The 23,977-nt window shown below is 35.2% G+C and overlaps 1 protein-coding gene across 6 annotated transcripts in view; it reads right to left on the bottom strand.

Moving 5' to 3' along the window:
• The window catches only part of Ten-a (Teneurin-a transmembrane protein), a 1,171,522-nt gene that overhangs the window by 292,871 nt on the left and 854,674 nt on the right, over positions 1 to 23,977 (bottom strand). The gene's annotated exons all lie outside the window — the stretch shown is intronic.

The following is a 23,977-nucleotide window of genomic DNA, read 5'->3' as shown; positions in this document are numbered from 1 at the left end:
TAGCATAAATTCAGCATCCAAGGGAACTAATCAGTTGTATTCAAAAGATACATAGTTTATATAAGCCCTGTATTTACAAAATACACACAAAACAAAGGTTCCACTGAACTGGGTCAAGGTGAATAAATACAATTAAAATATACAATAATTTCTACGATACCAAAAGTAACAAAAAGTATATTTGTTTAACTTTTGAGGCTTTACTCAGTGAAATTTACCCATATAATATCGGATTTACGCGACAATCATATGGACCTTTGCTTGTGAGTAGAATAAACAACAATGAGTAACGTCTTTTGGTTGCCTCTGTCAATTCCCGGGCCAGCTGGCATGCTTTGTTTTTGCCTAAACTTTGGGCTTAAATGTCATTGGAACTGTCACTAATCGGCTTAGCAATCCAGAAAATTGTGGATTCGACACACTAGTCTAGGTAATTTTGACATTTTATTTTTCACCCTTTCTCACCTTCATGCCAATTAGGCTAAACTTGAACTTAAACGGCATAGGGAGCGTTGCTGTTTATCACAGCTATCCTGAAAAGTATGTCGACACCAATTTCAGTTGTTTTTGATTTTGGCATTTCATTCCCGTAGAAGAGATGCCCCCACTGGAAACTGAATTTGGAGTTAAACGTTATTGAGAGTGTCACTGTTCATCTCAGCGACCCTGTTGAGGAACCAACAAACAAGAGTTTTGTGGATTACTGTGACTTTACCTTTTGCATGTATCCTTTTGGGTTGCTATGCAGCGTTATGCCCAAGTTAGAACTCATACAGTAATAGTTCACGTATCACACTTTGTTGAGCGTTCATCGTCACTGCCAATAAACAAGGCATTACGAAGTGAGGGTACAAATTGGTTCTGTAATATTTGTGCATCAATTAGAAATCAAAGAATGCCTTCAGAGTGAAAATCACTGGACACCTCAAAGCTTAAAAATATTCCCTTTTGGCAATTTTTCTGTGGGTTACTCCTGGAAGGCTCAACCATGCGAAATTTCATCATTCTAATCCTGCCGGAAGTGCCTAAACATTTTGGTCTGTAGAAGATGTTCCATATATATAACATGGGAAAGATTTTTCAGTTCCCCATAAATCCACTTTAATGTTGGAAATATTTATTTTTGGTGATTTACTTAGGTAATGCTAACGAAAACGTATAAGCATACGGAATTACAAGTTTTATTCCAATTCCAAGTACCTACAATATGCAATTATATGTTGAAAAACAGGTCCACTTAAATAACATGGAGAATTTATTCATCTCTGCTTTAGACTTCCTAAAAAATTAAAAATATTCACTTTTGGCATTTTTTCTTATGCTAGTCTCGAAAAGCTAGAATCATGCTAAATGTAATCATTGAAGCCCAACAGGAAATGTCCAATAATTTTGGGTGTAAAAGGTGTTCCATATAAATAATGGGGAAGATTTTTCAGTTCCCCATAAATCCACTTTAAAGCTGGATTTTTTTTAAAACTTTTGGTGATTTACTTAGGCTAACAAAAACGTATACGCATACCGAATTTCAAGTTTTTATTCCAATTCCAAGTACCTAAAACATGAGATTACAAATAATAGAAAAAGGGCCGTTTAAATTACATGGGGAATTTCTTCATCCTCCCTTTAGACCCTCTAAAAATTAAAATAATTCACTTCTGGCAATTTTTCTGTGGGTTTGTGTCGGAAAACTACAATCATGCCAAATTTCAACATTCCATGTCAACCGGAAGTACCCTTTTATTTTATGTCAGTTCATGTAGTTTTATATATACAGGGTGCCCCACAAAAAGCAGGATATTTATTGTAGATTCTGTAATATGAGATGGACACACATATTTTCATTTATATTTTACTGACACTATCATTTGAATGTTCATAATCAATGTAAGTGCTCAAAATGATTCCCTTTGGCTTCCACACAGCGGCGTAGACGTTGCAACCAATTTCCGGTGGCATTCTGGACAGTTTGAAGTGTAACGTTGTTCCAGGCGTCTGTCAGTACAGTTTTCAGGCCATCAATGTTTGTGATGTCTCTCCTGTGTTCCTGAACCTCCTGTAGCAGTATACCACAAATGCAATAATCCACCACGTTGAGATCTGGACTTTTAGACGGCCAGTCGTTAGGTTCGATGAAGTCAGGAGTATTAATTCTTATCCATGTCACAGTATCGATTGCTGTATGGGCCTTCGCACCGTCTTGTTGCCATGTTCAATCGTGATCACCATAACTGTGTTAATGTCTTGGAACAGCACAAAACTATACAACTGCACACAACACACATTATTGCACATACAATCGCTCTTATTGTAGAAAATCCAAATTTCCTGGTTTTTTTTTTTTTTTTTTTTTTTGTGGGGCACGCTGTAGTTGGAAAGAGGACTAGCCTTTGGCTAGCTGGGGGCTCCGCCTTTGCCTTGCCTACGGCTTCGTGTCTCTTGTGCATCAATGAATATATGAGCCTCCTTAATATATGAGCCATTGCGTCAACAATGAATTTCGTGCATTTGCACTTAAGATTTTCTTAGTTGAATCAGCTGGGGGCTTCACCCCATAACCCCACGTTTACTCGACCTACGACCTTGCACTTCTTAAACCGACAATTCTCCCAAACTGCAAGTTTCTTTTCGTATTTAAACTATTTAAAGTTAAGATTCTGTATCCCAAGAAAACACTCATTTAAATAACATGGGAATTTCTTCATCCCCGTTTAGACCCCTTACAAACTAAAAATATTCACTTTAGGCAATTTTAGTGTGGGATAGTCCCCGGAAGGCTATAACCATGCCAAATTTTATCATTGTAATCCTGCCGGAAGTGTCTAAACATTTTGTGGTGTAGAAGATGTCCCATATAAATATCATGGGAACTATTTTTCAATACCCCATAAAACCACTCTAAATTTAGAAAGTTTATTTTTGGTAATTATTTAGGTAACGGTAACGAAAACGTACAAGCATATCGAATGTCAAGTTCTTATTTCAATTCAGATACCTAAAACATGAGATTACAGATCCAAAAAAATGGCTCATGTAAATAAGATGGGCAATTTCTTCATCGCCTGTTTAAACGCCCTAAAAATTAAAAATATTCACTTCGGCCAATTTTCTTGTGAGTTAGTCTCGGATAGCTACAATCATGCCAAATTTCAACACTCCACATCAAACGGAAGTACCCCTTTATTTTATGTCAGTTCATATAGTTTTATATATAGTTAGGACTAGCTTTTGGTGCTGAGGGCTCCGATCCCAGAGCCCCGAGTTTGCTCGGCCTACGGCCTCGCATCTCTTATGTTTCAACCTTTACATCAAGAGTGAATTCACTCTTTAATTACATTTCCTGAATTTTTCCTAGCTGAGGGCTTTGCCTTCGGACTCCCCATGTTTACTCGGCCTACGGCCTCGCACCTCCTAAATCCACAATTCTACCGAATCACAAGTTTCTTTTCCTATTTCAACTATCTAAAAGATAACATTTTGTATACCAAAAAACGTCCATTTAAATAACATGATAATTTCTTCATCCTCCTTTAGACCCCTTAAAAACTAAAAATATTAACTTTTGGCAATTTTCCAGTAGGTTAGTCATGAAAGGCTACAATCATGCTAAATTTCATCATTCTAATTCTGTTGGAAGTCTCTAAACATTTTGGGGTGTAGGAGATGTCCCATATAAATAACATGGGACGCGTCACTTTCCCGTAAAACCACTCTACAGTTGGAGATTTTAATTTTTAGCGATTTATTTAGTTAGTGCTAACGAAAACGTATAAGCATACCGAATTTGAAGTTTTTATTTCAATTCCAAATGCCTAAAATATGAGGTTATATGTCCAAAAAAAGCCCATTTAAATAACATGGATAATTTCTTCGTGACTCGTTTGGACCCTCTAAAACTTTAAAATATTCACTTTTGGCAATTTTTCTGTGGGTTAGTCCCGAAAAGCAAGAATTATTTGAAATTTAATTATTGTAGCCCTACAGGAGGTTCCCAATAATTTTGGGGTGTGAAAGTGTCCCATATAAACAACGGGGAAGATTTTTCAGTTCCCCATAAAACCACTCGAAATTTAGAAATTTTTATTTTTAACGATTTACTCAAGAAACGCTAACAAAAACGTATAAGCATACCGAATTTTAAGTTTTCATTCCAATTCCAAGTACCCAAAATATGAGATTATAAGTCCAAAGAAAAACCCATTTAAATAATATGAGGAATTTCTTCGTGACTCCTTTAGACCCTCTAAAAATTAAAAATATTCACTTTTGGCAATTTTCTTGTGGGTTAGTCCCAGAAAGCTACAATCATGCCAAATTTCAACTTACCACGTCAACCAGAAGTACCCCTTTACTTTATGTCAGTTCATGTATTTCTATATACAGTATAGTTAGGATAAGATATTAGAATTGTTTGTATATTTCAACCGCCAAGTTGTAGTATTACATTAGTTGAAGAGTTTGGTTATTTAGAGCAATAATAACCAATTTATGATGCAGTGAGGACTAGGGCAAAATGTAAACCATACTTAGGAGCCAGGCAAATTAAAAATAAATGGATAAATAAAAATAAACATACAATGAAGGCAATTTAAGATAATTATTATTATTATTATTATTTATTATTATTATTATTATTATTATTATTATTATTATTATTATTATTATTATTATTATTATTATTATTATTATTCAAATATTGAAACAAGTGTAGCTTTTAATAGAAACAATGCTGTGTATTGAGTTAAAACAATAATCAAATCATACACTTACAACTCTTATACCATCACTGTCATTTGGCCATCATTGATTTAGAGAACTGGTACTTACTGATCCGAGCTGTTGATAGCTACGATAAGTTGGGAGTATGCCCCGTCAGGCACTAGAAGATAGATCTTTTGTGATACGAGTCATTGAAAGCAGCGACAGTCCGAGCCTGCTTCTTGTATACATTTATAATTCAAGTTAATGGGCAAACATATTCTTTCTGATATTGGCTCTTTTTGATTCCCACTTATCTACCCATAAAAACTTATTTTCACCATGCCACAAGTTTACCTTAGTAGGAAAATTTTGAAGCAGCCCCGAAATTTTGAGTAATAGTGGTCTATAAAATATAAGTGGTTCTGTTTGTCAGGCAGTACGTCTATGCCAAAAGATTAAAAATAAATGCAATTTATGATTCCAATGCTACTAAACATCTCTTGACACATCAACTTTGAAAACTGGAAGTGTTAAAAGGACAGAGGAAATATAGCTTAAGAAGCCTGTTCCTCCTGTTTCCGCGATAATGGACTCTTCTATTGACACAACTTCTCATCCAGCCCTGTGTAACTTGGGGTTTGCAATGCACATCCAAGCACAGAGGGTGAATGGCTGGGGGGAAAGAACGTGAAATATTTATGCAGACAGGACATGGAGGAAGGAAGGGTTAGCAAGAAAGGGAAAAAGCAGATTTCTCAGTGCATGATGCTGATGCAAGGAAGGGGATTTCTGTTTATCCAGCTGCAGTCTTCCCCTCCTTCCACACCTTTTCTTTTACGGAGAACAGGTTTACTACATTGTGGCAAAAATACTTTTAAAACTAGAAGTACGTGATGTTAAGATTATATTTCAGTAATTTATTTTTGTTACTTAATAGGAATTTAACATTCTTCTCGAGGGTTGAAATAAATAATATACGGGCCTAAAATTCCAGCAACGGCAACGAAACTTACATATGCTCCTACCGGAGATCGAACCATCTTGTCAGTAATATTTTCAAATTATTGGTAGGCTTACATCTCTAAATTTACAACACTAACTATGATATTTTCCATAAGTAAAAGCTTTGCTTTGTTATAATTAAATACAAACTAATTATTTGCTGAGAAAACTATATATTTTCATTAAAATTCAATACGTGTTACAGTATCACCAACTAACTATTTGGCTTCATCAGACACTATGTGATACAGTTTTGTATGTATATACGATTGTACAGTTATCCTGTATCACATAGTGTCTGATGAAGCCAAAGAGTTAGTTGGTGAAACTGTAACACATGTTGAATTTTAATGAAATTATATAGTTTTGTTCAGCAAAGGATTAGTTTGTATTTAACACTAACTAATTCTATGTCCTATGGAATCCAAGATATTAATGTCCATCAATGCGCAATATTGCCCTCCCTCTGCGCCTAGCTCTTCTTAATAGCTTTTACGATTGGGTTTCCAGTTAAAATTTTGCAAATGTTCCTCTTTCTTCCATTCTATCTACATCACCTGCCCTCGTAAGCCTCCTAGACTTAATGGCCCTAGCAATGTTAGATACATTATATAAATTATGCAGTTCCTCGTTAAGCAGCTTCTGCCATTCTCCAATTCCCGTCCTACTTGGGTCCGAATATTCGTCTCAGGATTTTATTCTCAAATACTATCAGTCCCAAGGATGTTATAAAATAGATGATCTGCCCCCCCCATACAACATAATCATGAAGCCATACGTCACAGGTTCGCCACACCTACTCTGCCCACTCCGCGCCACTAAGATCGCAATGTTTTGAGCCAACAATCATGGCGGAAACGAGAGTAGCCAATCAGACGTGTCGGATCAGACAATGCTCGGTCGTTTTTTGGCTACATTGAGTTCATATGTTGAAGATACGTATGTGCAGATCCTCTATTTTATAACATCCTTGATCAGTCCACATTCTTCCTTTTCAGAAAGCGACCATGTCTAGCAACCATACTGTAGGCAAGCTCCGGATTCATCGATGGAATTCGCGAAGATAAAAGAGTTTGAACTGAACAATAACACGAATTCCTCGCTTTCAGTCCACACTTAATTTCTTCGTGGATATAGTTTTGGTGTCTGTTAATGTTAATCCCAGATATCTGAAAACATCCACTTTGTGGAAAGTATTATTTGATATTTTAATTAATAGTCTACATAATTTGCAGTACAACGGTCACGGCAATATTATATGTATTTAATTTTTTCTGCACTTACCTCTAAACCTGTGTCCGTACAGGCATTAATAAAACCTCTGCATTTTCTTTATTGTCCTTATACAATCCCCTATCAGATTGACAAAATCAGGATAAGTCATAACCTGGTTAGTGCCATTCAGATGTAGGGCTTGGTTGCTAACTTTGATTTTCCTTAGAGCGAATTCCAAAACAAAATTGAATAAAAATGGCGACAATGCCTCCTTGTTTCAGGCCATACGTAAAGCTAGAAATTTTATTTTATTTCTTATTTGGAAGAGATAACGAGAAACTGTTTTTGATATGGAGTCAGTGTGACGAAAATGTTCCGTATCTGACTTATCTCCTTTATTGTACTATTGCAATTGGGAATTATAGGTCTACTGTTTTTTTTTTGTTTCAGTTTTCAATTCACGTAGGTGTGTTATGCCCCTGATTTGATCCAAGGACCCCATTCACCAGAGATGAACGCTCTACTGAGCTACTGCGGCCCCCATGATTGCATCAGAATTTTAATATTTTATGAAAGAGACATCAATATCAGATACACATTAATTTAAGACACGATTATTATATAAGGAAATGCAGAGAACAAGCATAAAGGCTCGCAAAAGGCCCTTCCCACTTGTCTAGTGGCTAGCGTCCCAAGTTTGATTTCCGATGAGCAAGCATTGAACGCGTTTATGGTAACTCGGATCCCACCTTAAACTGTAGGTCTATATAGCCTGTGCTGAAAATAAACAGTTTTAGTTCTCGTACTTCGGTCTATAAGTGTATCACCGTCGCATGATTCTACATATATGACCATGTATTCTTGAATGAAATCAGTAAGGTAAATCCTCTGACCTTTCCTTTTCTTGTCTTTTTCAGAAGTGGAATTTGATATTCTAGACTTTCATAAGTATGTTAACTTTTCACTTCTCCAAGTTGGCCACCCGATTAATTTGGCCTCATTTTTGATAACTAGCATTTTCCCGTATGTCACTAACAGCGACCTCCCTACTCTGGAACTTGACCGCATGAAACAACGTTATTTCTATGCTGTTAATGTTAAATTCACTTTTATATGTTGGATACCTACTTATCTTACAAACTTAGAAACTCTTTCATAACATGTTTTCCTGTTATATGTTTCGGGAGGTCAGTAAACCGCAGGAGGAGGGGAAAAACTTGCCATTTAAAAGTAACTTCTCTAAAAATACAGAAGCGGTGGATCTTTTAATGTTTTTATGTCTATTGATGGCGAGCATATCAACAGTTTGACACCATTAAAGCTTTCTATTTCTTTTTCATGTTTGTTGCTTAGAGGAAAGAAACAAATATAGATATTTTGAGTATTTGCTGGAATTGACGATCTTATCTGCCACTATCGTCATAGATGGGAGAATATAAAGAATAAAGAAAGTGGCTCAGCGTTTTGTATCTAATTAGTATACCTAGATACTGAAATTAGAACACTTAAACATACGTGCGACTGCAAAGACAAACTGAAACATTTATTATACACTCATATATGAAGTTCCTATACTGCAGAAATAATTTTTATTGTGGAGCCTATATTATTGACTATATACATAATGCGTAAATTATAATTAGTAGCTGCATTAGAAATGCTCAATGCAGTCTGTAATAATTTTTGCCTCATGATACATTTATTTTATGAAGTTGACCACTTTCCAATAAAATCAATGTTGGGCAATACAGTGAGGTTTCACTGTATAATAAATTTTACTCATCTAGAATTATATTTACTCTAGCTCGAGAATTAATGTTAGTTGATGGTCTGTTCTACATTTTTTGTCGTGACAGAGAAACAAAACTATAATTGTGAAACAATAAGAGGAGGAAACTACGCAATGCTTGTCTCATTATAGAGTTCCATTCCATTAACCAGTACACTTCATCCACTTACTTCGCAACTAATTCAAAAAGTGATAAACGAAAGTTCCTGAAAAGGGTGTGAATTTTACATCTCGCGAAACATGTTAGTTCGGCCCAAACATTTGGTCCAGAGGTTACCCACTCATTTGTAAGCTTTGTCTGGAGCGACAGCAAATAAATAGCGTCATTGTTCCGCTCGTGGTCTGCTGTGTTTAACTGATTTACCACAGTCTGGGGCCCTCCGTTCTGCTGCGAAGCGAGAACATTGTAAATTCATATTAGTCGCATGACTGTGTTGAAGACTGCATTATCGATGAACTTTGGGCATGTGTGGATCGTAATCATTCATTAACGGAAGAAGTGCGTGTAGGTCTCTCGAGATCAATACAAAGCAGCGACTCAGTGTCCAAGCACAAATTCCCAGCGCCGTCCACAACAATTACATGTTCATAATGTTTTGAAACTTCCAGCTCTGAAAATTTATTAGCAAGATACTCTTCTGATAAATAAAATATTAAAGTGAGGTAGTATTGTGCACGATCTGAGTAAGATTGTATATGGAAGGATGTTGTATTAAGGCGAACTTTCCAGTGTTTTAAGAGCATAGAAATTAAATTTGTTCTGCTTTTTGTAGTTATATGTCTACATATTTCATGCAGGTACTATTATTAAAAAAATATCATTTTTATTGTCGATTTACAGCGAATTCAAAGACGCTCCATTCGATTAAAAGATAGGAATACATTTACCATATCTTATCGTTATATATTTTACGGAAATACAATTTTCAAAACAACTAAGTCAATTCAATTTAATTACAGAAAAATATACATTTTTAAATATCGTGTTTCATGTATTGTTTAGATTCCTGTATTTTTCATATCAGCAATTTGCTTCTAATAATAATTAAACCATAGAGTACATATTATCTAATCCGTGAATTAAACTATTTCAAAAATGGATTAAGTAAAAGTAGTGGTTTTGTGGTCAATAACCGTTCATGCTTCCGGTAATCGGTAAGACGTTACCAGATATGAGATCATTTAAAAAGTCTTTATGTAAGTAATTGTAAACTTCATCTACAGATAAATTAAGCTAAGTTATTTAAAAGTTGCTACTTCAACGCACAAACAATAAGATACTTACCAAAAAGTCATCATACTTAACTGGTTATAGACGATCAAATATTCCATCACATATTGTATCAAATGTTGCAGCGAAATTAAATTTGAACGTGTACGATACCAAGTACCTAGGTAGTATGCAACTTTTGGGTTGGTTACAACATTTGATACAACTGTTTTAAAATAAAACATGTTCTATTCCCATCCAACTTTGCATCAAAGAACACAAACTAAAAACACTGTGTGGTTACAAAAGAAATGTAAACAATTGAATGAAAAATGTAAACAAATGAGCAACAAAATTAAATTTTGTGTTTGATCGTTTATAGTTCGTGTAAAAGTTTTAGCCAACTTATTTAACCGAATGACTATCAAAGATAAGTTTGATACAACATTTGATAGAAAACTATGACAATGGACTTTATAGTCATGATCTTAGTGTACGTATAACATAAGTATGTGACAGAATGGTAGATGGCAAATATAAATGCGCTTTTTTATATATATCATCTTTCATTTGAAATGACAAATCTGAACCATAAAATTACTAAATTTCTACAGACTTAAACTTAAATGTTGCTTGAAGGTGGAGATGGTTGTAGGAATAAATAATGTTAACATGCAAGCCCCAAAATAGGTAATCGGTAATCTAGAAGTTGGTGGTTGAGGAATGAGTGAACAAAAATCCATATACAAAGTTATCACATATCCCATAATGTTTTACCAAGTTCAGGAAAGCATGAACTGTTACCATTCACATAGCTGTGCATTTTATTATCTTCTGACTATTGATTCAATTGAAAAAAAAAAAAAGGGATATCTTGCATTTCGTTTGATTTATCCTGGGACATCGAACACCTTCCTTAAAAAAAGGGACAATCTTGTTAAAAACTGTACGTCTGGTCACCCTACCTTAGCAACATACGGTTTCGTATTACGCTGAAGCAACATAACGCCTCTTCAATTAAAAGTATTAGTTTCACGATTTTAAATTTTCCACTTCCATGTGGCAATTCCTGTGAGTACACATTTACATTGATCGTCTACCAGCTGGAAGTAGTTCGCGATTAACAATATTCCGAGGAGTCTATCATGCCTACTGTTGATGCAGTGGTGGTATTTGTTGTATAAGACTAGTTTTATATAATGCCAACTAAAAGCATATATCTTATTTCTTATCGCACGCTAACACTCTATCCAGAAATGGATCCTTCCTCTGATGTGACAACCAAGAAACACAGCCAATTGCTTGTACCGTTTTCTGAGTCACAGTCTTCTTGTATAGGACCAATGGTCCACATTTATACTGCTTCACAAACTGTTGTAGGTGTCGGCTAGGTGTATTGTAATTGAATGACTTACAATATTTGGCCACTAATGATCCGCTGACAGTTTGAATGATTTGTCGGGTAGAGTCGTTAACATTCCAACCCAGTGCGTCCTGAGATGATTAATCGCCATTCTTAAGCTTTTTAAATGGTCGTTCTTTTGTCCGCTCATTTATCACATTCCTACTGAAGACTGACATATTTTTATTCCCACATCACTAGCGTTTATTTCCAGTTTAGACTTTCGGTCCTGAACTTACATAGTAAATTTCAGCTTCCTCTTAGAGCCCCTCGTAACTGTGTGGTTAATGTATGCATGCTTGGCTCGGGAGATACGGGTTCGATTTCCGGTAAGAGCTCACAGAGTTTGAGTTCCACATTAAGCTGTAGTTCCACGACTCATATAGCATCACTGCTGAAAGGGACGCTCTAATTAACCAACCTACCAAATCTAGCTTTTATCCTATCACTTTAGTGCACACACATCAGGTAGTTGGAAAAAGGTAGACATATGAAATACGTACAGCCACTTACATAAGTACCTGAACCCTGACTGTTATAATTCCATTACTTCGGGTCCAGGTCATTTGCAGTTGTGAAAACGCCTAGACAGATGAAACCCAACTTACACGTAACTTTTCTCGGCACTGACAGCAGTAGGTAGCCCTGATCCAGGTGTTTATCCAGGTAAAATTGTAAAGTAGGTGACTGACGAAACAGTTCTCCATTCTAAGATGAATCTCTATGGTCCGAATCGTGTTTTCCAAAGAACACCATATATTAATCTCAATATTGCTGTGTATGTAATGTATTATTTTTTTTATTTATACTGTATGTTTAGAGGAATAAAATACTGACCACGCATGAATCAGGAAATGCTTGAAAGTAGCTGAAAATATCAAATTTAGAACAACTGCTGGAAATAAGTTTGTAAATGATTGCCTCCACTGAGAGACCTTCTCCAATTCTACTCACTCCAACATCTTTTTCTTTCTGGAGGAGAGAAGATCTTGCTTGTCACACTGAGAATATATTGCAATTGAAATTGAAACAATTGAAAAAGTTTCAATCTGGTCAGTATTCGAACCTGGGTCCGCCGAATAGAAGTTCAATACGCTAACCACTTACCTACTGCGTCACTTCAACTTTTATCTAAACTATTAGCTAGTTATAATCGTTGCATGTAAGACTATACAAAATACTAATGCTCGCCTAAAAAGACGTTTCTTATGAGTGTCACAAAGACTTACTGGAGATTTCCTGTTTAACTCGAAATCAAGTTATATAGACCTTCGTCCATGAGGAAAATATTACGAAACGTTCTTCAAGTAAAGGCTACCTCATCATTTTTAGCTGTTCCCGATTTACATTACTACTATTCTTCCTAATTGTAGCTTCTAATTTCCAAAGAAAAGCCGGCAGCATTTACGCCGGTCCCAAGAGTTTCAGTATTCGCGCGCTACCCTAGCCAGCTGTTTGAATTTGGTCATGTAAAATGTACAGAAAAATTTGGGCAAGAGAACAGAACCTAACCAACCCCTGCGTGGCTTCCAACCCGTTCCTCCTCTTCCTATTATTATTATTATTATTATTATTATTATTATTATTATTATTATTATTATTATTATTATTATTATTATTACGAATACTACTACTACTACTACTACTTTTACTATGGATCCGTATAGTAAAACTGCAAGCTTATTTTAATGAAAAAAGCGTTACGAAAATTTTAAAAAATAATCGGTAAATCAATCCTATTTTAATGAAGAAAAGTGTTATGAAAATTTAAAAAAGTAAAAAAAAATCCTTGGGCAGGGTTTGAACTCACGCCAAAAACGAATTTTTATTACTAGATTGTTGCGCTAATCCGCTCGGCTACGGAGGCCAATTAACCATTCTGTTATATATACGTCATGACTCTTGATGTCCTATCTGCATCGGCCAATAAGATCAGAGGATATCTGAAATTATTGGAATTCGCGAAAATACAAGCCGGCAGACATTATTTTCACATTCTTTGAATTTCATTAACACGTGTAGAAAAAGAAAGTTCTATTTTTGTCTTCCGTAACTACTAGTTTATTGTTTTACCTTTGTATGAGGAATTTGTGGTAGATTGGGAAATAATGAAAGCCGTATGGCAGAGACAAGAGTTTGAATCCCGTCGTGGCAATCATTTTTTTTAAATTGGAAGGTATTATTTACGTAATTGATTTTGTAATTCTGTTATTCCTTTATTATTATTGGGTTAAGATTAGAGTTTCTTTTTGTAAAAATTAGGAAAATTTACAGGAGAAATGGGGCAAGAAATGATGATCTGGAATTCTTATGTGATGTTTAGGGGTGAAAGTTTGGCAGTAAAGTTATGTTTAATACGAGAAAAGATTTGTAGAAGTGAGTAATATTTGCAAGACGCGGAAAGTTTTGATGACTGAACGGCATGGTAGTCGTATAGGATAGGGGATCGGTGCGATGAATATGATAATTCCGCATTGAGTTTTATAGAATTATATATGAATCATGAAGAAAATCTATTGAATTTTTATGAGAAACATAGGGTAGTGGATTTAAGTGATAATTGAAGCTTACATGAGAACCTGTTCCAGTCACTGTTCTAGTCTAACTAAAGTCCTATCAGGTAACGTAACTAAAGCTAAACTAACCAAACCTAACTTAAACTAACCTAACCTAACAATTTTTAATGTTTTAACTGCATTTTTGTAGGTTGGAAACTGGAGGGGTAACTCTAAACTTTAGCCTTATTATTATTATTATTATTATTATTATTATTATTATTATTATTATTATTATTATTATTATTATTATTATTATTATTATTATTATTATTATTGCAAAGTCGAGACTTAGCTATATATTTTATATCTTATGAATTTTCTGATTGGATTTCAAGTCTTTTTGTTGAATAATCAACTCATTCCATTGTAGGGGGTTTGGGGGAGGGAAATATTATTCTGTTGCTTTTTATTTGTTTACTTGCACGCTATACCAAGCCTGGATACTGCATTTCACCTTTCGACATCTGCGGGAAGTACCCTAAAGTTTTTGATGATCTTAGCCTCCTCGGTCCCAGCAATTTTTTTTGGGGTAGAAATGTTATGTTCTAATATTATAGTTACTTTCGGTTGTATACCCTGTTAGCCAATTTTCAGTTATTCTTTCTTATATCTTTGTTATCTGTCCGCTGAGTGCATGTCGCCTATAGGCGACATGGGGACTCAGTTTATACATCATGTATAATTCACATGTCGTCTATTGGCGACACGGGGTCCGAGGAGGATAAGAGAGTAAGTGAATAAGTGATGAGATTAATGAACTTTGCGTATTAACAACATTTAAAGTATCAGGTTGTCGGAAAAGTCATGACGTATTTCGGCAAAATATGACAAATGATGATTTGTGGATATACTAGAGTTATTCGGATCATGCAATAGTTATGTCATGAATAGCTAACATGTTGAGCGTTTCGTGTATTAATATTGTTTGGTTTGGTTTTACAGATTTGACCAGAGATGGCGTGGGTCAATGAAAACTTGATCCACGACTCACGGCTCACCAACCACCGTGACCCACTCTGACCCACGACCCACCATGACCCACTATGACCCATGATCCACCACGCACGGTGAATCACTCTGACGCACCATCCACCATGACCCATTCCGACCACCACCCTCCATGAACCACTGACTCACAAAACACATCGTCATCAACTCTGACACATGATCCACGGCCTCTTCTCTACCGACTAAACAGTTTATACTTGTAATAAAACCAACTTGTCAAATTCTAACTAATCGGAGTTTGAATTTCTACGGTCAATCGCTCAAGCACCGCCCTGTTACAATAACGATGGATCTGACCTTTACGATATAAAATGGTAAAGTGTTTGTCATGGGCAAAATTACGATGAATTTCAATTAAATTATCATGGTCTAATTATTTCCTTGTTGAATTGTCGATACTTTCCAGTGGAAATACGGATGAAATTTGAAAGTCCCAAATCAAGGAAAGTAGACCAACATATAGAAGCTTACATTACAATTTTTATGTCTATTTTTCTCACAACTTTATTGCTTGATTGCCCTGTGCTCTAAGAGCTCAATATAATAAACAAGCTTCAGCAATTATTATAAAGCGCATGGTAAGCATATATGGATATATCATGCGAAGCACTGTATCTTTCGTTGAGTTGAGTTGATTTTGAGTTTAACGTCCCTTTCAGCAGCGAGGCTATATGAGACGTGGACCTACTGATTAACGTGAATCCGAACCACATGACCTCCCGCCGGGAATCGAACCCAGCTGTATTTTTTCTTTCCTACTAACCCACTATCTATTTACCATATGTAGAAAGTGCACTCTTCCCCATAAAAGAGAATGTTAAAAAATGCTAGGAGATATTCTGTTCATTTTCCATAAAGAGTTAATATACTGAATTTCAGCTCCGTAAGTTTAATGGCTTATGAGACTCAATTTATTTTTGCAAATATTCGGATCCTTACTATCCCTTAGGATATTATTATAATGAACGTAATATGATAACATCACAGTTTGGATTAAGGCCTAACTATATAGCAAAAGCCATTTTATTTGGCCTGAATTTGGCTGTGATTAGGCACACATATTTACATACAATTTTTTTATATATTACAGTGATTCAAAAATGTATTTTTTCTAGTAGTTAGCTCCTCTAAAACTCACAGGCTGTGTGTCTCGAAAGCCAAGTAGTAGTACACGTCCTATTGCTATTATTACAATTACAAATATCGATATCCAAAAATACCTGAAGTTCTCAACTCAGGTAAGTAAACAGAAACAAATGAAAAAGGAAAATGGAGACCTTGAAAGTAAAACGTAGACAAATTGACCAGTGTTCAGAATCATATTTTAAAATCACGCTCGACTCTACTCATAGGAGTTAAATACGCGGTTCTGGTAAGTTATCCGCGGTTCTGGTAAGCTATCTGACGAGTTATCCGTTTCTCGTCACGTAACACAAATATAGCAAAAATCAAGTGTCTGTTACTGGCGGTCTTCGTGACCGAACGAACTAGCGCAATGGGCTAGTAATTATAATTGATTTTCGTGTTGGTTCAAACCCGGGCCAAGGAAAGTTTTTTATTTTATTTTTAAAATTTTCAAAACACTTTTTTCATTAAAATAAGATGAAAATAATTGTAAATAAATGATTACGTTACGTGTGTGCAGTTTTGCTATACGAATCCACAGTATAAGTGGTAGTAGTAGGAGGAGGAGCGGGTTAGGAGCCCCGCAGGGCTCGTTTTATTCCACCTTGACTGCCATGATATAAATTTAACCTCAACTGATTCTTCAATTTTCTTCTTCAATTCCAACAGAGTGACAATTTTCTTTTACTACTACTATAATACACAATACATACACCAGAAGGTTTGGACAATCGCAAGCTGCAACCACTCAGAAACGTGTTTCTAGTTTCTATGACTAGGGTCGAGGGTGGAAAACATGCTGTTCAGAAGATGCTGTCTAAAATGCAGTGAACATGGTAGGTCGGTGGACCAGAGTGAGTCACATGCTGTTGGCCTACGACCCACTTACCCACTCAGAAAACTCGATCCATTTGGCACACTGACCCACTCCAACTCTGGATTTGACAACACGTAGAAGATGGAAGACCAAAAATTGCTTGTTCACTATAATTTATTCTTTTACTTCAGGAAAGGGAAGAACGCGCGAATAGTGTTTGTAATTTTTACTGTCCTCAATGTTTCTGTGTTTTTGTCCTTGTTCTTAAAGACTTAGTGGATTTCACTATGTATGTATGTATGTAATTTACTGTGTCATTATGTCATTACTATTTAGCCTAGAGTCATGGTTCAAACTCCATTTTCTTTAGTATAACAAGCCCTTTCCAATGTTACTATTCACATGTCCCTATCATATACCTAAACCAGAGAGATCGGGAAAATCCGGAAGTTTTTCTGAATAAATCACCCCCTCAGAATACTTACGCCCCTCGGGCCCGTGCCCGGTCTCACGTAGGGATCTCAGAAAAATTTGAGAAATACCCAAGTTTATACACAAATCCGTATGCAAAGTTCCAATCTGATATCGTGAAAACTAAAGGCTTGAAACTTTTTTTAAATTTGCCTGGAGAAAAAATAAAAAAAATACACCCCTTCGCCCCTACTTGGCAACGCCAAGTTGACCATCCGGTTCCAAAACGTATTTGGGGTGTTCTTTGGTCCTTTTTTGACTTTAATAAAAAAAACGGCTTAAATACCTGTTATATGAACTAAATAAGCGGTCAAAGACGATACTACGCCATGGTAACAAAAGTTACCAAAAGTCCTAAAAGGGTTAACTAATACATTGCCGTCCTTTCTTTTTCATCTCGAAACGAAACGTATAACGAGCGCGTGCAATGCCACCACTAGGAAATTCTATAGAACATTTTTGGATAACATATTTTAATGCTCCGAATATTTTTTTCTTGTATTAACATATTTACATTAGCCATATTTTCTATAACTTGATCAGTTATATAGATAAGATTATACTTATGTATGTAAAATACGATCTAATAAATATAGTCTTATTTAACTTATAAGTAATCTTATAAGATAATAATATTATTTAATTTTACATTATTCTTTAAATTCTCATATTAAGTTTTTTTATTTCTTGTTTTTAAGTTGAAAACATCTAGATAGCCTTGTTATATATATGTTATACAGTATGTGTGTGTGTATGTGTGTGTGTGTGTGTTATTACACAGTATGTTTGGCGGTAACATCGATTTCGTTCAAATCATTTAAAATTGCCCGGCTAATGGTCTAGGAAATACGATCACGACACTTAACTTGCTTATAGAATAACATACTTGTAATTCAATTATAGGAGAGAATTAGATTCGTGTTTCAAAAGCGTTTAGCTTTGAATTATACAAGTGAGTAGGAAATTGAATTATCATCAACAAGAGTCAAATACGATCTCTTTATAAATTTCAACTTTGTTTTCAATATTACGTTTCTAAATATGATTTCTCCAAACAGTTAAAAAAAAAAAAATCAGTATTTTACGTTCATTATATTTTAATGAAAACTATATGTCATAATGAAGAATCGATGAAAAATGACAACATAGAACCTGAATGAACAAAATGATAACTACAATGTAGGGAGTATAAGTATGGAGTACAATGGAGTATATGGAGAGAAATGGATAGGGGTCAATCCATGCAAAGTGATCGAGAAAAAAGAAAAATTACCGCTCGATCTTTTTTTAAAAAATCTATTTTTTTCATGAATGTTTATTCTATATCAGAGTACCTCAAAACCACAATTCATTATTTTTTACACCATCCCATGGCGACGCAACGGCTGCCGCCATTTTGCGTTTTTTCGAATTTAGGCATTTACATTGTTTTGAATATCTCAGCATGTATTTGTCCTAACAAATTGAAAATTGCTGGACGTCTCCAACTCGTGCAGAACTAAAACTTTGATTTCTTAACATTTTTGTCTAAAATCACTTGAAGGGGGTGAAATCAGGGTCTGCTTTAGCAACATTTTTGGACATTGAAAACATGTTTGCAAAGAGGAAACAACTGATGTAGAGGTTTGAATTTATGGGTGCATGTAGTCTGGGGTCATAAGTTAATATACAAAAATTTACAGATTTGTAGCTGCTCCCAAAGGCCTGAAAAATCGTTAAGTTGGGAAATTATGCCAACTTAACATATTTCACTGTCCAATATCTCCAATGGGTCTGGATTTAAAAAATCTGACATTTTGCGAGTAGTTAGTCCTTTAGTATACCATAACACACAACAAAGAGCGTTTTGTGTTAATGAGCAGAAGGAAGTCAAAGTATTAAGTAATGACGTCATACTCTAGGAGGTGTTTTGTTCATAAAACCTTTTTTGGACATTGAAAACATGTTTTGGAAAAGGAAACAACTTACGTAGAGGTCTGAATTTCTGAGTGCATGTAGTCCGGGGTCATAAGTTAATACACAAAAATTTACAGGTCTATAGCTTCTCCCAAAGACTTGAAAAAAAATCGTAAAGTTAGGGAATTACGCCAATTTAGCATATTTCACTGTCCAATATCTCCAATGGGTCTGGATAAAAAAATCTGATATTTTGGGAGTAGTTAGTCCTTTAGTATACCATAACACACAACAAAGCGCATTCTGTGTTTTTCAGCAGAAGGGAGTCAAAGTATTAAGTAATGTCGTCATACTCTAGGAGGTGTTTTGTTCATAAAATCTACTGGAAATTTGTTGTGAAGTAAAGTAGGATGAATGGCTAGTCCAGTCAAGGCTTTCAAGTTCGTTTCTTTCCTCTAGTTGTAACACTGTCTTATCAGACCCACAGCAGCACTGGTGAAGAATGCCGCTATCAGCAGAAGGCGCACCCTTGACAAAAAATTCCTTGCTCTTGCTGCTTGCTATTGTCAACTCATGTAGGAGACTGTTGTCCTTTCTTTTGATCTACATTCCCAAGTCAGTGAACACTTATTCGTTGTAAACAATGACAAATTTCCCGTAGATTTTAAGAACAAAACACCTCCTAGAGTATGACGTCATTACTTAGTACTTTGACCACCTTCTGCTCATTAACACAAAACACGCTTTGTTGTGTGTTATGGTATACTAAAGTACTAACTATTCCCAAAATTTCAGATTTTTCTATCCAGGCCCATTGGAGATATTGGACAGTGAAATATGTTAAATTGGCATAATTCCTCAACTTTCCGATTTTTTTCAGGCCTTTGGGAGCAGCTACAAGTCTGTAAATTTTTGTTTATTAACTTATGTCCCCGGACTACATGCACCCATAAATTCAGACTTCCACGTCGGTTGTTTCCTTTTCCCAAACACGTTTTCAATGTCCAAAAATGTTGCTACAGCAGACCCTGATTTCACCCTCTTCAAGTGATTTTAGGCAAAAATGTTAAGAGATCAAAGTTTTAGCTCTGCACGAGTTGGAGACGTCCAGCAATCCTTAATTTGTTAGGACAAATACATGCTGAGGTATTCAAAACAACGTAAACGCCTAAAATCGAAAAAACGCAAAATGGCGGCAGCCGTTGCGTCGCCATGGGATGTTGTAAAAAATAATTAAATAGGGTTTTGAAGTACCCTGATATAGGATCAACATTCATGAAAAAATTAGATTTTTTGGAGATGGTCAAGCGGCATATGCTTGATCACTTAGAATGGATTGACTCATAGATTATTGAACATAAAGGTATTTTATTTTTCCGTTTCATGCTTTTTCTCTAAAGTATACGTTATTTAAGTTTTTAATGTATGCTTATAATTGTAAATATTATGGGATATAGAAAAAAGGCAATTAACGACTGAATATATATACAGATAGACTGCAGTGCCCGAAAAACAAATGGACCAGAAAGTATGTAAAATCGTGTGTTATTGCTATTATACCAATTTCAACTCACATATATACGTGGTTAGTATACAATACAGGAATTTGGTTGAGCTATGAAGGAAAATTACTAAAACGAAAGTTGGGAATTGTGAAGTTATCATTGTTTTGCAGCATTGTTCGTGTTAGAACAAGGGGAACTATTTACTATTTTAGTTTTGTTTGCTTACTGCAGTGAAATATATTTCTTAATATCTAATCTGAATAAATTGTCCATTTAATGCATAGTATTCCTTATCTCACTTATCATCACATTTTCTTCGTGTTACAACTGGAGCCTTGCATTCGAAAATACCCTAAAATCATACCTTTAACAGAGAGAGGGAGAAATAAAGAAAGAGACACAGTGCACAGGTAAAATGAAATTAAATCTTGTTTTTGTTGTTGAACTTGAAAAATAACAATTTGAATGAAAGTTTTGCATCCCACGGTTGTGCCGGCTGGGCTAAAGGAGACGGTGATGATGGGAAATGAATGAAATGATAAAATGAAGAAAATGGGAGAAAACAGCCGAACCCCGAGAAAACCCACAAACACAGTGTTTGTCCACCACAAAGTTCACTTGGCGCGAGCTGGAATTGAACCAAGGATCCCATGCACCAGAGTGCACAAGTAAAACCACAAAATTCTTTAATTAATTGACCATTTTTGATATCATACTAAATAGCATATTCCTAATCAGTAGCGAAACCAACTTTGAAACAGGACAACTATGAATAAATTCCAAAACTACGAATAAATTTTGAGAACTACTAGATTTGCAGTGTTGTTTGAAATGAAATTGTATTCTTGTATTAATGATAGTAAGCCGAGAATGGTATGATGCATCTAGTTTCTTACGAAATTTGTAGGTAGCTTTGGTTTTTTTTTATTGCAAGAAATTTGCATAATATAGGTCTAGTTGAATATGTAAAATGAAATAAAATCTTTCAGTATAACGTCCCACGCTTAGGGTATGCCGACCAGGCTAAAAGAGAGACGGCGATTATGAGAAATGAATGGAAGGTAGAATGAATAAAGTGGGAGGAAACAGAAGAAAACCGAGAAAAGTCACGCACATGGAGTTTCTCCATCACAAAGTTAGTTGAATTTGTATTCAATATACATATTTAGAAGATTTTCTTACATATAGTATATATAAATATACGAAAACCATAAATGTCTTTTTTCTAAGCTCTTCGCATACGGTTATATCGTATTCTTAGCAGCAAAATAATTTATATAGTGTCTTATATTTTGGACTAGCCTTTGGCTAGCTGGGGGTTCCGCCCCCAGATTTCTGCGTTTGTTCGCCCTACGGCCTCGCATTTCTTATGTATCAGCCTTGTATCACGAGTGAATTTTCTGCATTTCTCTTAATATTTACTGAATTTGGCCAGTTGGGGTTTGCCCTCCCAGACCCCACGTTTGTTCGGCCTACGGCCTCGCATCTCTTGAACCTATAACTCTACCGAATTTCAAGTTTATTTTTGTATTTCTACTACCTAAAAGATAAGATTTTGTATCCCAAGAAAACGCTCATTTAAATAACATGGAGATTTTTCATTTTCTCTTTAGATCCCCTAAAAACTAAAACTATTCATTTTTGGCTACTTTCCTGTAAATTAGTCCCGAAAAGCTATAATCACGCCAAATTTAATCATTGTAGCCCTACAGGAAGTGCTCAATAATTTTGAGGTGTAGTTGTCCCATATAAATAAGATGGGGAATAGTTTTTAGTTATCCATAAAACTACTCTAAAGTTGGATTCTTTTATTTTTGAGATTTGCTTAGGTTACACTAACGAAAACGCACAAGCATACCGAATTTTAAGACTTTATTCTAATTCTAAGTACCTAAAACATCAGATTATAGGTCCAAAAAATGCCCATTTAAATAACGTGGGGAATTTCTTCATCCTCTCTTCAGACCTTCTACAAATTAAAAATATTCACTTTTGGCAATTTCCTGTGGGTTAGTCCTAGAAAGCTAAAATCATGCCAAATTTAAGCTTTCCACGCCAACCGGAAGTATCCCTTTATTTTATGTCAGTTCATGTAGTTTAATAAATAGTTAGGACAGAATGGTTTGATATGTTTATTAGCTCTTCTGTGTAGATAGAATTTACAAAATGAAACAGAAACATTTGATTATTTCTCAGCCATAATCTTCAATTCTTCTTGCAGATAGTATTCTCTCTACTAGATTTCTGAGAAACTCAAGTACAAATTCAGTAATAGAGTTCAATTCATTGAAACCAGTGGCATTTTCTAATGAAAGTAGGCTTGCAACTTTGAAAGAAAATAGCTAAGAACTTATTTCATCCAGGTATTTTCTCAGATGGATGCATTTAAGAAATGTACGCCATCTATTGTCAATGTTTTCAGGAAAATGGCTGATACTGGCAGCTTTTTCCATTGGCTGATAATGGCAGAATTAAAATGTCACTAATATTTCATCCCATATTTTTCGTGTCAAAACCCCTTGCCAATGAATTTACATTATACCATTTTCGCTAAACAGTAAATTAGCAGAACTGTATACAATGAGAGCGGAATATTGATACAATTTATTTGTACTGTCTTTGTAAATATTAATTTTTTTTCAGTTCGAATGAATTATTATTTATGACTGAATGAAATACTACTGCTAGAAAGTTTGCTAGTGAAATACTACGTGAATACTAGTGAATACTAGTGAAATACTACGATTCCACTCCCACAACAGCTACCATTCTTCTAAATACGCTGGAGGAAATGCATTTAAGAACACATCGTATGCACTGTTCGATTGGAAAGTGAGTTGCACTATCGTCTGCAGAAAGCATTATTATCTTAGTTTGAAGGCCTCATGATATCGGCTTCTCTAAACGGCATGCTGCTAGTACGTATAGTTTGAAGATTGTCGGATACCACAACAACTGCAGTTTTTAGTGAGATTCTGTTGTATGTGGAAGTAGATTCGGAAGACTTGGAAACGTTTATTCTCAAGCAAGCCTGAGTATGGCGATTGATTCACCTTACACTCCTTTAATTTTGGACGGGTACATGGCACACCATGGCAGATGTTCATGGTCAACCTCTAAATCATGGCAGAATAGATATACTGTATATATCTGAGCTGTAAATTTCCAAATTTGTTCCCTCAAGTAGGAAATGTTTTCCTTTCAATCGGTGTAAACTTCCAAACTTTTGCTTCATTTTAAATCTTGGAACCCAGATTGTAAATATTGAGATTGGTTGATCT

The sequence above is a fragment of the Thermobia domestica genome, chromosome 3 (genome assembly GCF_964235325.1).
Source record: "Thermobia domestica chromosome 3, izTheDome1.hap1.1, whole genome shotgun sequence".
In the NCBI taxonomy this organism is placed as follows: Eukaryota; Metazoa; Arthropoda; class Insecta; order Zygentoma; family Lepismatidae; genus Thermobia; species Thermobia domestica.
The sequence above is the reverse complement of the archived record's forward strand: the minus strand, read 5'-3'. Positions and strand labels throughout refer to the sequence as shown.